The following is a 13,022-nucleotide window of genomic DNA, read 5'->3' as shown; positions in this document are numbered from 1 at the left end:
CGTCCTCTGACCTTTAGCACGACATGTAAATTATCTTGTTTTTCCCCCCTAGCATGCACAGATAATTCACTTAATGACATGTCGAAGGGCACAAGACTGAGAAGACACTGATAAGCTCTTTATCATAATGTTAACAATGTTAAACAGTCCCTGCAGCTTCTCATTCTAATTTCAAACCTTCATGCTATGGAACAGAAGTGAGCAGGGTCACTGTTTGTTAAATAACAACAAACAGGAAGTTTTCACTACTTCCCTTTAACTCTATGGAGTTTTGGGCTATTTAGTCCATTTTTTAATCCTTTCCATCCTGCCTGTATACACCACTTAAAAAATGTTTAAATGCCATGTTGGTATATTTTTTTCAGCACAACCTCACCTATATGACCTAATAATAATTGATTTTTTATTCTGACTTACTGGATCAACATTTTGAACCAAAAAGAAACAAAGAAAAACAAACATCAATGTGATCTTGTGATTGTGTGTGATCCTGTCATCCAACTCTGGTTTTTATTCTAGTGGGACTCTATTTTATTTGTGTCTTGTGTGTTTAGCGTAACAATTTTGGTCATTTTGTGTGTTTTTTGGTCATTTTGTGTCTTTTTGTGACATTTTTTGGTAATTTTGTGTCTTTTTTAATCATGTTGTGTCTTTTAGTTATTTAGTATTTTTTTGGTCATGTTGGATCTTTGTTATGTTTTTTTTAGTTATTTTGTTTCTTTTTTGGTCATTTTGTGTCTTTTTTTGGTCATTTTGTGTCTTTTTTTTGATCATTTTGTGTCTTTTTTTAGTCATTTTGTGTCTTTTTTAGTTATTTTGTCTTGTCTTTTTTAGTAATTTTGTGTATTTTTTGTCATTTTGTGTCTTTTTTTTTGTAATTTTGTGTCTTTTTGTGTCTTTTTTGTGTGTTTTTTGGTCATTTTGTGTCTTTTTTGGGTGTTGTTTGGTCATTTTGTGTCTTTTTGTGACATTTTTTGGTCATTTTGTGTCTTTTTTAATCATGTTGTGTCTTTTAGTTATTTAGTATCTTTTTTGGTCATTTTGTGTCATTTTTTAGTCATTTGTGTCTTTTTGTGGTCATTTTGGGTCTTTGTTATGTTTTTTTTAGTTATTTTGTTTCTTTTTTGGTCATTTTGTGTGTTTTTTGGGTGTTGTTTGGTCATTTTGTGTCTTTTTGTGACATTTTTTGGTCATTTTGTGTCTTTTTTAATCATGTTGTGTCTTTTAGTTATTTAGTATCTTTTTTGGTCATTTTGTGTCATTTTTTAGTCATTTGTGTCTTTTTGTGGTCATTTTGGGTCTTTGTTATGTTTTTTTTAGTTATTTTGTTTCTTTTTTGGTCATTTTGTGTCTTTTTTTGGTCATTTTGTGTCTTTTTTTTGATCATTTTGTGTCTTTTTTAGTTATTTTGTCTTGTCGTTTTTAGTCCTTTAGTCCAACATAAAATGTGATTTTGAATCTTTTTTTTACTTTCAAAACACTATCATGCTCACTCAAGAATTTGAAATGTTGTGAACATAGATTTCAAATATAACATATAAGAGGGTTACATCTAGTTCTATAATTTTATACTAAATATATTTGAGCTTGACTCCAGTTTTACTTGGTATATCATCATCAAACTGAAACTGGCATCATGGAGTTTACAGCCAGAATTTTAGAGGTAAAGGGGCTCCAAGCTGCTTTGTTTTCTAGTCTGGATGGAGTGAACAAGTCTGGATTTGGAGCTTTTGGAGACACTCAGACACTGAAATGCTGAAAAAACACTTTTTTACACTGTTAAAAGTAATATCTCCAGAAATGTACTGTATTGTTTATTAGTCAACATACTGTGGAGATTAAGTGGAAGTAAGGTATGGATTGGTTTTTATGTATAGTGTAACTGCCTCGCAGTAGCAACTACACTTCCTCAGTGGCCTCATGTGTTGGAACAGATAAGACCACACCTTCCGTGTACAACATGCAGCTGCACTTTTGTCTTCTGAAACTACATTATTATCTGAAAACATAATAAAAACAGAGCACTTTTCAAATCCTGTGCAACCTTTATCAGGCTCCAACTCTTATTCATTTTTACACAAGGTTACATATGACGCCGTATTAGGGCCATTGGAGGTATTTTAGATTTAAGTTTTTAGATTAAAATTGTACATTGACAAAAAAAAAACTAATTTCAAAGTTAGCAGTTAGTATACAAGAAAAAACATCTCAAATTTACTAGAAAATTTCCAAAAATTCTGGTACATTTGTGATTTTTCTCTTTAACACTTAAATCTCAGAGAATATCCAAGTTTTTTTTCTTCTAAAAAATGTATGACTAACTGAGAAAATTCTGTTTTTTTTCTCTAAATATTGTGCTTCCTCCTCCTGCTTCTTTATTTATTTATTTATTTATTTATTTATACCAATAATGGCCCTACACTGTTGTAGTTGTTGCTCTATTTTACAGTGTGAATAATATCTGAGGAGCATGAAACTATAGTAAATATGAAAACATAATAAAAACAGAGCACTTTTCAAATCCTGTACAAACTTTATCAGGCTCCAATTCTTATTCACTTTTACACAAGGTTGTATATGACGGCGTATTAGGGCCATTGGAGGTATTTTAGATTTAAGTTTTTAGATTGAATTAGTATTTTTATTAGAAAAAAAATCTCAGATTTACTAGAAAAAAAAAACACAAATTTACCAGAAAATTTCAAAAAAAATCTGGTTCATTTGTGACTGTTTTCACATCAATGTGTTCATTTTTCTCTTTAACACTTAAATCTCAGAGAATATCCAAGTTTTTTTTTCTTCTAAAAAATGTATGACTTTAATTGAGAAAATTCTCTTTTTTATTTTTTTAATTTATATATATATATCATTTTAATATATATTATATTATATATAGTGATAATGATGGTAATAATAATATATATATTTATGTTTTATTGTATATATATATATTTTTTTCTCTCTATATTATAATATATCAATACTTAACTACTAGATCTATAACTGAAACACACACGCACGGACACACACACACACATACACACACACACACACACACACAGGGGTACCATCATTGTCGCTGTTTAATATTCACTCCCTGTCTGTCCATATCACTGTATTGTATTATTGCACAATAAAATAATAAAACATTTTTAGAAAATTCTGTTTATTTCTCTGAATATTGTGCTTCTTCCTCCAGCTTCTTTTTAATTTTCTTTTTTTATTTTATTTTAACCTATAATGGCCCCACTGTTGTAGTTGTAGCTCTAATTTACAGTGTGAATAATATCTGAGGAGCATGAAACTGTTTCATTGTTGTTGTGCATTTTGTAGTTGTGGGTGTAATCACATGCCGCTTGGAGTGACGTGCAGCAACCATGAAGATAAATCATTTTCTCTTTATCCACGAAAAAATGTCTGTAGATTTTACGGTGAAAAACTGCTAAACCATGACAGTAAAAGACGTAAAATGATAAATGGGTTAATTCAGTTTCAGTAACAATGAAACACCGTAAATGTTTTACATTTTCTTTTTTTAAAATACATTACTCCACTGTAAAATACAATGGCACCGTAACAAAAATATAATGTAATATATATACAAGCCATCACTGTAATTTTTGCATTTATTTTTTGTTAAAATACTTTTTGCAACTGTTAAATGTACTAAACATTATATCTCTAACAAAAATATACTGTAATATTTAATGGTAAAATCTTTAATTCATGCGGTATTGATAAAAAGTATTTTCTTGTCAATTATATGGCAGAACAGCATTTCTTTTGGTGGAAAAACTTTTTATCTATATGGTAAAAAATGAAATAAAATAGCAATCTTAAACGTGAGATTAACAGTGCTAATATCATTTTACCGTAATATTTTAAAAAGTTGCACCGTATTTATTACAGTAAAGTTCTGAAAACCACAGTTTTTTACCGTAAAAATATTTTTTTTACAGTGTGGAAGGAGTTTAAAGCTTTCCCTGTGTTTGGAAGTCACATTTGCACGCTGCTTTTAGGAATTTCAATCAGGTTATTTAGTATCAACACACTGGATCAAAGCTCCACTGGACTGAAAGAACATAATGTTTTATAAAAAGTTAGCTCCACGTGAGGGATTAATTCTGAAGCTGCTCACAGTGAAACAAAGTGAAAGAGGGATTAAAACCACTACAGGAGGTCATAAAAGCTTTGAAGTTTCTCACAAACTCCCGTTCAGCACACTGTAAAAAATTTCTAGATTTTACGGTGAAAAACTGCTGAACCATGACAATAAAAGACGTAAAATGATTAATGAGTTAATTCATTTTCAGTAACAATGAAACACTGTAAATGTATATATCAGCCAAAACAGTATTTTTTTTAAACTTTTTTTTAATTTTTTTAAATACATTACTCCACTGTAAAAAACACTGGCACCATGTTTGTAGTAAAAAAAATATACTGTAATATATATATATACAAGCCATCATTTTTGCATTCATTTTTTGTAAAAATACTTTTTTTCTCACTGTTAAATGTACTAAACACCATATCTCTAACAAAAATATACTGTAATGTTTAATGGTAAAATCTTTAATTCATGCAGCATTTTCTTGTCCATTATATGGCAGAATAGCGTTTATTTTGACGGAAAAACGTTTTATTTGTTACGGTAAAATATGGAATAAAATGACAATCTTAAACATAAAAATTAACAGTGCCAATATCTTTTTACTGTAATATATAAAAAAGTTGCACCGTATTTATTACAGTAAAGTTCTGGCAACCACAGCTGCCGTTTTTTTACAACAGTTGTTTTTACAGTGTACAAAAACACTTGTTTTCTCTTCTAAATTTTGTATTGAGCAATCATGATGTCTCCTTAGTGGATCTCAACCTTTTTCACGCCAACTTAAAATAATCTGTTTGATGTTTGTGAACTCTCCACAACAGCAACAACAAGAGACTTTCACACCCCCCCCCCCCCCCCCCCCCCATTTCTTTTGTTTTTTTTCTACAATTATTAACCATGAATCTTGAATGTTAATTTACAGTGAATTCTAGGTAATAATAATAATAATAATAATAATAATCATCATCATCATCATTTATCATTTATTAATCATTCATTTATTCATTTATATAAAATTGAGGAAACCTTCTGTTTTGTTACTATAAAACTTTTAATTTAATGTAAAAAATAAATAAATAAAAACGGTCAAAAGTTGAGGAAATAAAATTGAGGAAACTTTCTGTTTTGTTACTATAAAACTTAGAATTAAATGTAAAAAAATGTTTTAAAAACGGTCAAAAGTTGAGGAAATAAAATTGAGGAAACTTTCTGTTTTGTTATTATAAAACTTTAAATATATATATATATACATTTTAATCATACATTTTGACTGTGTGATTAATAAATTTGCTATTTATTTTGATTAAAGCACACATTCAGAACCCCCTCATCACCTGAATGGAATTATCTGTTGTTTTATAACCATGTTAACCACTGCAATGACTCATCTGGGTCACAAACAAGACATTTGTTTTTGATATCTTCCTACAGCTTCAGACTCCAAATAAAGAGTGAAACATATTCTGATGGAAGACAAAGATTGGATCAGATAGTAACATGTGATCTGGATACAGTAAAGTAGAACAAACCAGCAGCGAACAGCTTGGAGTTAGTTTAAATAAAACTCTGTCTGCTCCTCAACTCGTCTCTTCAACTTTATTCTCTATTTTCTTGTTTTGTTTTACTACTTGCAACAACAGTCATGTTTCCATCAACAGATTTCTCTGTGCATGTTGAAGATCCTCATAAAAAAAAAATGAAAATGTATATGAAAGTTTTTATGCTTGCTTTTTTTTTTTATAGTCAATGCTCTCAACGGGAGATGGAAATGCTTTTTCCAAAAAAGTCCTGACGTAGGGAACATTTAACTAGATTTTCTCTCTACCTCTTCTACACTTCTAAACGGTAACAGTAAAAGACGTAATATGAAAAATGGGTTAATTCAGTTTCAGTAACAATGAAACACCGTAAATGTATATATCAGTTTGTTTTTTGAAAAATACATTACTCCACTGTAAAATACACTGTATTATGTATTTAATACAAGTCCCAAAAAAAATTTGCAATTATTTTTTGTAAAAATACTTTTTCTCACTGTTAAATGTACTAAACACCATGTCTCTAACAAAATATACTGTAATATTTAATGGTAAAATCTTTATATTATGCGTTTTCATTTATATATTATTATATATACTATTATATGGCAGAACAGTGTTTATTTTGATGGAAAAACCTTAAAGTTATTCAGAAAAAAATGGAATACAATGGCAATCTTAAATGCAAAATCAGCAGTGCTAATATCATTTTACCGTAATATTAGAAAAAGTTGCAGCGTATTTATTACGGTAAAGTTCTGGCAACCACAGCTGCCGTTTTTTTATCGTAAAAACAACAATTGCTTTTTTACAGTTTACTGACGTATTAGCCTACAGCAATAAATGACACTGCCATCTTCTGACCAAATTACGTTACTGCAGCTTTGTTTATTTGCTATAAACCAGCTGATGGAAATGTCACTAATTTGCATTATGTTAATGTAGTTAGTTAAACATTAATAAATTATGTATTTACCATTCAAAATGGCCTATATACGGTTTATAAATGATGATTAAACATTAATAAACTATCTGTTTACCATTTATAAATGATGGTTATTGTAAAGTGTTACCTAATATGTTAGTAAGGTATATCAACTACTACGCAATGAATATAGCTATAGTGCATTAAATGTATAAAATGTAAAGAATGTATAAAAGATCCTGATTTTGAAAATTTGCTATCTTTTATATTCTTGGTTTTATTTTGTTTTTTATTTTGTTTTGTTTTGTTTCTTTTGTTTTGTTTTGTGAAGTTTTTCTTCACTATTCCCATTGTTAAGTTTGTTTTAATTTAAGTTGTATGTACTGTAAATTATATGTCGGACCCCAGGAATAATACTTGCAGTTAATGAGGATCAAAGTAAAACAATAAACAATAAACAATACTAATTACCTGAACTTTTGATGAGTGAAGGCACACCTGTGCAAGAGCCTCAGATTAAGAGCACGGATCCGTCTTCTTACCTCCCAGATCAGCGAACCACTTTGAGATTAAAAGCCTCCTACAGAGACCCGCAGCAGGACCAGGACCAGCCGGGATCCGCTCTATGCGACCGCTAGTGGGACGGACCGGGTGAAGTCCGTGCCGAAGAGCCGGAGCTGCGGGTGGAGCTGCTGGTTGTTGGTGCGCGCTCAGCGGACTGTGGCGTTCACTGCCGTCGCTGTATATTTCTGCCACCACCCCCTTCTTCTTCTCCTCCTCCTCCTCCATCTCCCTAAGGAGATTTTCCTCCACCTGATCCCGCGTCATCAGCCAGCTGGCGCTGGGGGCCTCCCCTCTGTGAGCTCGGCCAGCCTCCAGTCCGCTCCGCCGCATGGTTCTATGGAAGATCTTTAGTGCCAGGGAAAGAAAAGAAAAAAACATATTCTAAACTGTTAAAATAAAAAAATATTTTTTGAATAGATTTTATTGATATTTAAAAAAAAAAACATAAACAACATAAACATTTTCTCTATATTCATAAAGATATCACAATAGATAGGGAAATAAACCACCATCCAAACCAAAATGAGTTCAAGTACCTCAGGACTGACCTCACTCCAAAAAAATAAAAATAAAAAATAAATAAATAAATAAATAAAAGTAAGAAAGGCAGCAATAAAAGAAAAGGGAGAAAATAAAAAGGGGTCTCAGTCACAATCTAGAAATTATACAAATACACAAGACAATAACAGGGTGGATGACATTACTACGTTTTGGAATAATGGATTGATGAAAAAGACAGATAAAGAGTTAAATAAATTAAAACCTAAATAAATTAAATGAGACCATAATGTACAATATGCATATACATATATATATGTATATCCAAACACTGAACAAGACATTTTTACTGGACAAAACATAATTAAGTTAATTAAGTGAAAATACAGTGAAAGGGTCAAAGTTATGAGACCAAACCGCTAAACATCCTTTTATATACATATATATAACTTTAGTGACACGTTCCCGTGGACAGATACACATTGTTCTGCTTCTCTCCTGATGATGGCTCGTCATGTTAGTGACCTGTCAATCAAAGGTAGCCACCCCCCAAATCATAGGATACTCTTTTCTTCTATCAAACATTTTGTCAGGACAAGCACTGTGTTGTATGTTAGAGACAGAGACAGGTCAGTAAGGTTTTGTGGTATTTTTTTGTTTGAGTTTGTCTAGGTTCCATGCTGTTTTGTGACCTTATGGGCATTAAGTAGACTTGTTGGATAAGGAAGTGACTTAGCGCTTGCTACGTCACCGATTGGCTCATTCGCTTGAGTGACGCGAAGGGGCGGGCTCTTCTGCCGCCTCTTAAGAAGTGAACCAACAAACATTTTGTCAGAACAAGCATTGTGTTGTGTGTTAGAGACAGAGACAGGTCAGTAAGGTTTTGTGGTATTTTCGTTTGTCTAGGTTTCATGCTGTTTTGTGGCCTTATGGGCATTAAGTAGACTTGTTGAATTAGGAAGTGACTAGAAAAGGATCTAGAAAAAGCTCCGAAAAGGATCTAGAAAAAGCTCTAAAAAGGATCTAGAAAAAGCTCTAGAAAAGGATCTTAAAAATTATCTAAAAAAGCTCTAAAAGGATCTAGAAAATTTTAAAGCTCTAGAAAAGGATCTAAAAAAGCTCTAAAGGGATCTAGAAAAGGGTCTAGAAAAAGCTCTAAAAAGGATCTAGAAAATTCCAGAAAAAGCTCTCGAAAAGGATGTAAAAAGCTCTAAAAAGGATCTATAAAAATTCTAGAAAAAGCTCTAGAAAAAGCTCTCGAAAAGGATCTAGAAAAAGCTCTAGAAAAAGCTCTCGAAAAGGATCTAGAAAAAGCTCTAAAAAGGATCTAGAAAAAGCTCTAGAAAAGGATCTAGGAAAAGGATCAAGAAAATTCTAGAAAAAGTTCTTGAAAAGGATCTAGAAAAGGATCTAAAAAAAGCTCTAAAAAGGATCTAGAAAATACTAGAAAAAGCTCTAGAAAAAGCTCTAGAAAAGGATCTAGAAGAAGGATCTAGGAAAAGCTCTAAAATGATCTAGAAAAGGATCAAGAAAAAGCTCTAGAAAAAGCTCTAGAAAAGGATCTAGAAAAAGCTCTGAAAAGGATCTAAAAAAGGATATAGAAAAGGCTAGAAAAAGCTCTAGAAAGGGATCTAAAAAGGGATCTAAAAAAAGCTCTAACCACCAGATCCTCCTCTCTTCACTCACAGAACTTGATATTTCAGGTTCTGCCCTCCGATGGTTCATGTCCTACCTATCAGGGAGATCTTTTAGACTATCTTGGAAGGGAGAAGTGTCCAAACTACAAAACCTTTCCACTGGGGTGCCTCAATGATCAGTGCTAGGCCCCCTTCTCTTCTCAATTTACACCACCTCACTTGGCACAATCATCCGCCATTATGGTTTGTCAAACCATTGTTATGCTGATGATACCCAGCTGTTCCTTTTCTTCCCACGGCCCAAACGGCCCCAAACGACCCAACAGTCTCGGCCCGCATCTCTGCTTGTCTTGTGGATATTTCCACATGGATGACAGAACATTACCTTCAGCACAACCTCTCATAGACGGAACTCCTTGTCATCCCACCTCGTCCAACCTTATATCAGCCTATCAATCTTCAGCTTGGATCCATGCAACTTGTACCCATAAGCTCTGCACGAAAGTTGGGTGTCATGATTGGTGACCAACTGACGTTCAAGGTTCATGTATCCTCAATTGCCCGATCTTGTCGATTCGCCCTGTACAACATCAGGAAAATCAGATCCTATCTGAGCGAGCCATCGACACAACTCCTGGTTCAGGCCCATCTCTCTGCACTGGCTCCTGGTCACAGCAGCATCATATTCAAAGCCTTGGCTCTTGCCTCCAAAATAGCGAGAGTCCCATATTTACAGACACATCAAAATATCAAAGTGTGTTTCTGGGTTAATGTGACTCAAAATGATGGAGCAGGTCACATATACGTGCTGCTCACATCTTGCTCCCAGTAAAACCCACTTTTTTAAAAGAATTCTTAAAAAAAAAAAAAAAACAGCACAAAGTTACCTGACATCAAATCACAGTAAACAACAAGGTATTTTAGAGGTAATTATATATATCTTTTTTATATATATATATATATATATATATATATATATATATATATATATATGTGTGTGTTTTTTTGTTGTTTTTAAAAAAATAAATAATTAACTAATAGTTATGATGATTATTATTTAAGTTTTCATCTAAAATTTTCTTGATTGTTGTGATGTCATCTAAGGTGGAGTAATTGTAGGGGAGACCAGGGACAGTTGTAACACCTTGAATTCCTCCAATCAGAGACAACCTAGAGTGATGCTACTCACTGTGCTTATGCTCGGTTAGTTTCCCGCCATTCTTGCTAGAAATGGAGCCACATTTGAAACTTTCTGACGTCATTATCTACAAAAGGTTGTTTTTGAGGTTAAAAATTACTTTTCTTTCTGATGTCTATGAATTCAAACAAGTATTATTAGAATCACTGTTTTGCAAGCTAAAAAGAGAAATGGCTAACAAGTGTTAAACTAGCAATCAAGCTAGCTCACATGAGATGAAAACATGGATGGTGATGCTGGGACAGTTGTAACGGCTCGTTACAAACGTCCCAGCATCACCAGCCAAGTTTCATCTACATTCTAAAAACTAGCTAAGGTTAGGGATAGAGTTGCAGATATTGGTATTAAAGGGAAACTATGCTGTTGTGGCAATTTCTTTGCTGTTTTCTCGCCGGCCCAAAGTTGCATGGCTGCTTTTTCCTCTTACAGACGCTTAAGGTAAATTAAGCTAAAAAAACAACATAGTTTCCCTTTAATGTGCAAATTAAAACTAAAATGTCATCAAATCACATTTAAAGTTCATGTTTAAACTTGTTTGAGGTGTTCTGCCCATTAAATCATATTCTTGCATTATAATTTGACGGTTTCACCTCTTTTTTGTCATGCAGTATGAAAAAAAAGGTAATCATTACTTAAAAAGTGTACAGGGACAGTTGTAACAGTGGAAAGACTGTATTAAAAGCAATTTTGCAACCTGTACATATTTCATAAAACCACTTAAATACATTACATATACATCAGCTGACAGATTGAAGTTTATAATATAACACATTGGTTTTTCCAGTGTAAATGGTTTTTGATGTTTTGCTAAAAATTGCAAAAAGTGTTACAACTCTCCCTGGTCTCCCCTATCAGCATTTCACAACTGCAACTCCCAGGAGGCTTTGGTGCTGCTGACAGTTGTTGTTCAGTAAAGCCCCAGAAATCCATTTAACACAGAATAGGGTTCAATAAGATCTAAAAAATGTTATACATATGACATAAAAAAGTGTGTACTACTGTCTGCTGTGGTGGTTTTTGAGGAAAACCTGGAGCATGGTTCAGTGCTGTGAGCCTCACACGACGTGTGAAGGAGCAGTCAGCTCAGATCAGCGTGAGTCTGACCCACAGAGACCAAAATAATCAGATTATCCAACAGAGCAGCTTGTTTGTTGGATGACCTCCAGCGTCTGCTGCCTCCTCACTAATATTTAAATGAGAACAGCATGACAGGGCCCAGGGGCCAACACAGGCATGATTCAAATTAGCCAGAGAGCATGGTCCTCTCAATGATTCATCAGGCAGATCCTGATCCACGTTTTTCTACCAGCTTCTTGTTTTATTACCCGTGACCTGTGACCAACATAAATGTTTCATCTCAGAGGAGAGATACAATAACAGAAGCATGTTATTTATAAACACTACAGGCCAAGCAAAAATTTGTATAAGAAAAGATCATAGTTTCATCTGGTATACTTTGCAACAAAATAAACATGATTATTATATAAAGAGTCACTTGTCAGATTACACTTTAATAATAATGAAACAGGTATTTGGGGTTTTAAGATAAGATACACTTTATTGTCCTTGGGAGGAAATTTGTCTTGGACTCCAATGCTGTCATATAAAGCTGCTTTACAGTAATAAGTACAGGTACAGACAATACATACATATAGGCCACAGGCCACATATAACATATACAGTATACAAGAAACAGTGCAATGCACACATACACACACACACACACACACACACCTGCCCAGACCCTCCCTCACCCACTGTATTATTCCATGGGTCATGATCAATGGTACAATTGCACAGTTTGTTTGGTCCTGGAGGCATTTAGGATCTTAATTGAAGTGGGAACAAATTAATTCCTAAAACAGTTCAGCCTGCAAGTGGGGACTCTGAAGCGTCTAGCTCAGTGGTTCCCAACCTTTTTCTTGAGGGACCCACATTTTTACCATTGTAAACTTTGGCGACCCCCCATTGTCCATTGCTTCTATGAAGCGGAACTCAATGTGACTTTCATGGTACCCTCTCTTTTTCTTTTTGAGATATTCAGCATTTTCGTCCCCCTGACGCTTCGCCATTTTTCCATTAGCTCTGTGTTTGTGTTGTTAGGTGAGGTTACCGCTAGGTGAGGCTATTTTTTAACTTTTCTATAGTGATTTTTCTATTTAAATAAATGAATAAACGTTTAATGTAGCCCTTATTTAGTTGTTTTTGTCCCACTAATGAATTAAATGCTGACTCATCTATATTTAACACATTAGATTCATTACATCCCTTAAAATCAAGAGGGCTTTGCGACCCCCCCGTGGATCTTTGGCACCCCCTGGGGGGGTCGGGCCCCCCCTGTTGGGAATCACTGGTCTACCTGATGGTAGAAGCTGGTATTCTGTGTGCAGAATCTGTGTCTGGTCAGACAAGATTTTCTCAGCTTGTTTGAGCACAGACTGCTCGTAGATGGACTACAGCCCCTGATGGCCTTTCAGCTTTTTGCTCAAAAGCTGTGCAGAAGAACTAACAACAGCATGGTGCCCTATTTTCCGACAGTCACTGAACA

General features: G+C 33.7%; 1 protein-coding gene across 1 annotated transcript in view; it reads right to left on the bottom strand.

The window, feature by feature from the left end:
• Nucleotides 1-7,166, bottom strand: part of LOC131963094 (prolactin receptor-like) — a 47,971-nt gene extending 40,805 nt beyond the window's left edge. The window contains exon 1 of the mRNA XM_059328233.1: nt 7,049-7,166. The gene's annotated coding sequence lies outside the window, so the exon portion shown is untranslated. The remainder of the gene's footprint in view (nt 1-7,048) is intronic.
• Nucleotides 7,167-13,022: the final 5,856 nt, after the last annotated feature.

The sequence above is a fragment of the Centropristis striata genome, chromosome 24 (assembly GCF_030273125.1).
Source record: "Centropristis striata isolate RG_2023a ecotype Rhode Island chromosome 24, C.striata_1.0, whole genome shotgun sequence".
Taxonomy (NCBI): Eukaryota; Metazoa; Chordata; class Actinopteri; order Perciformes; family Serranidae; genus Centropristis; species Centropristis striata.
Note: the sequence above shows the minus strand (reverse complement) of the source record. Positions and strands in the feature narration are given on the sequence as shown.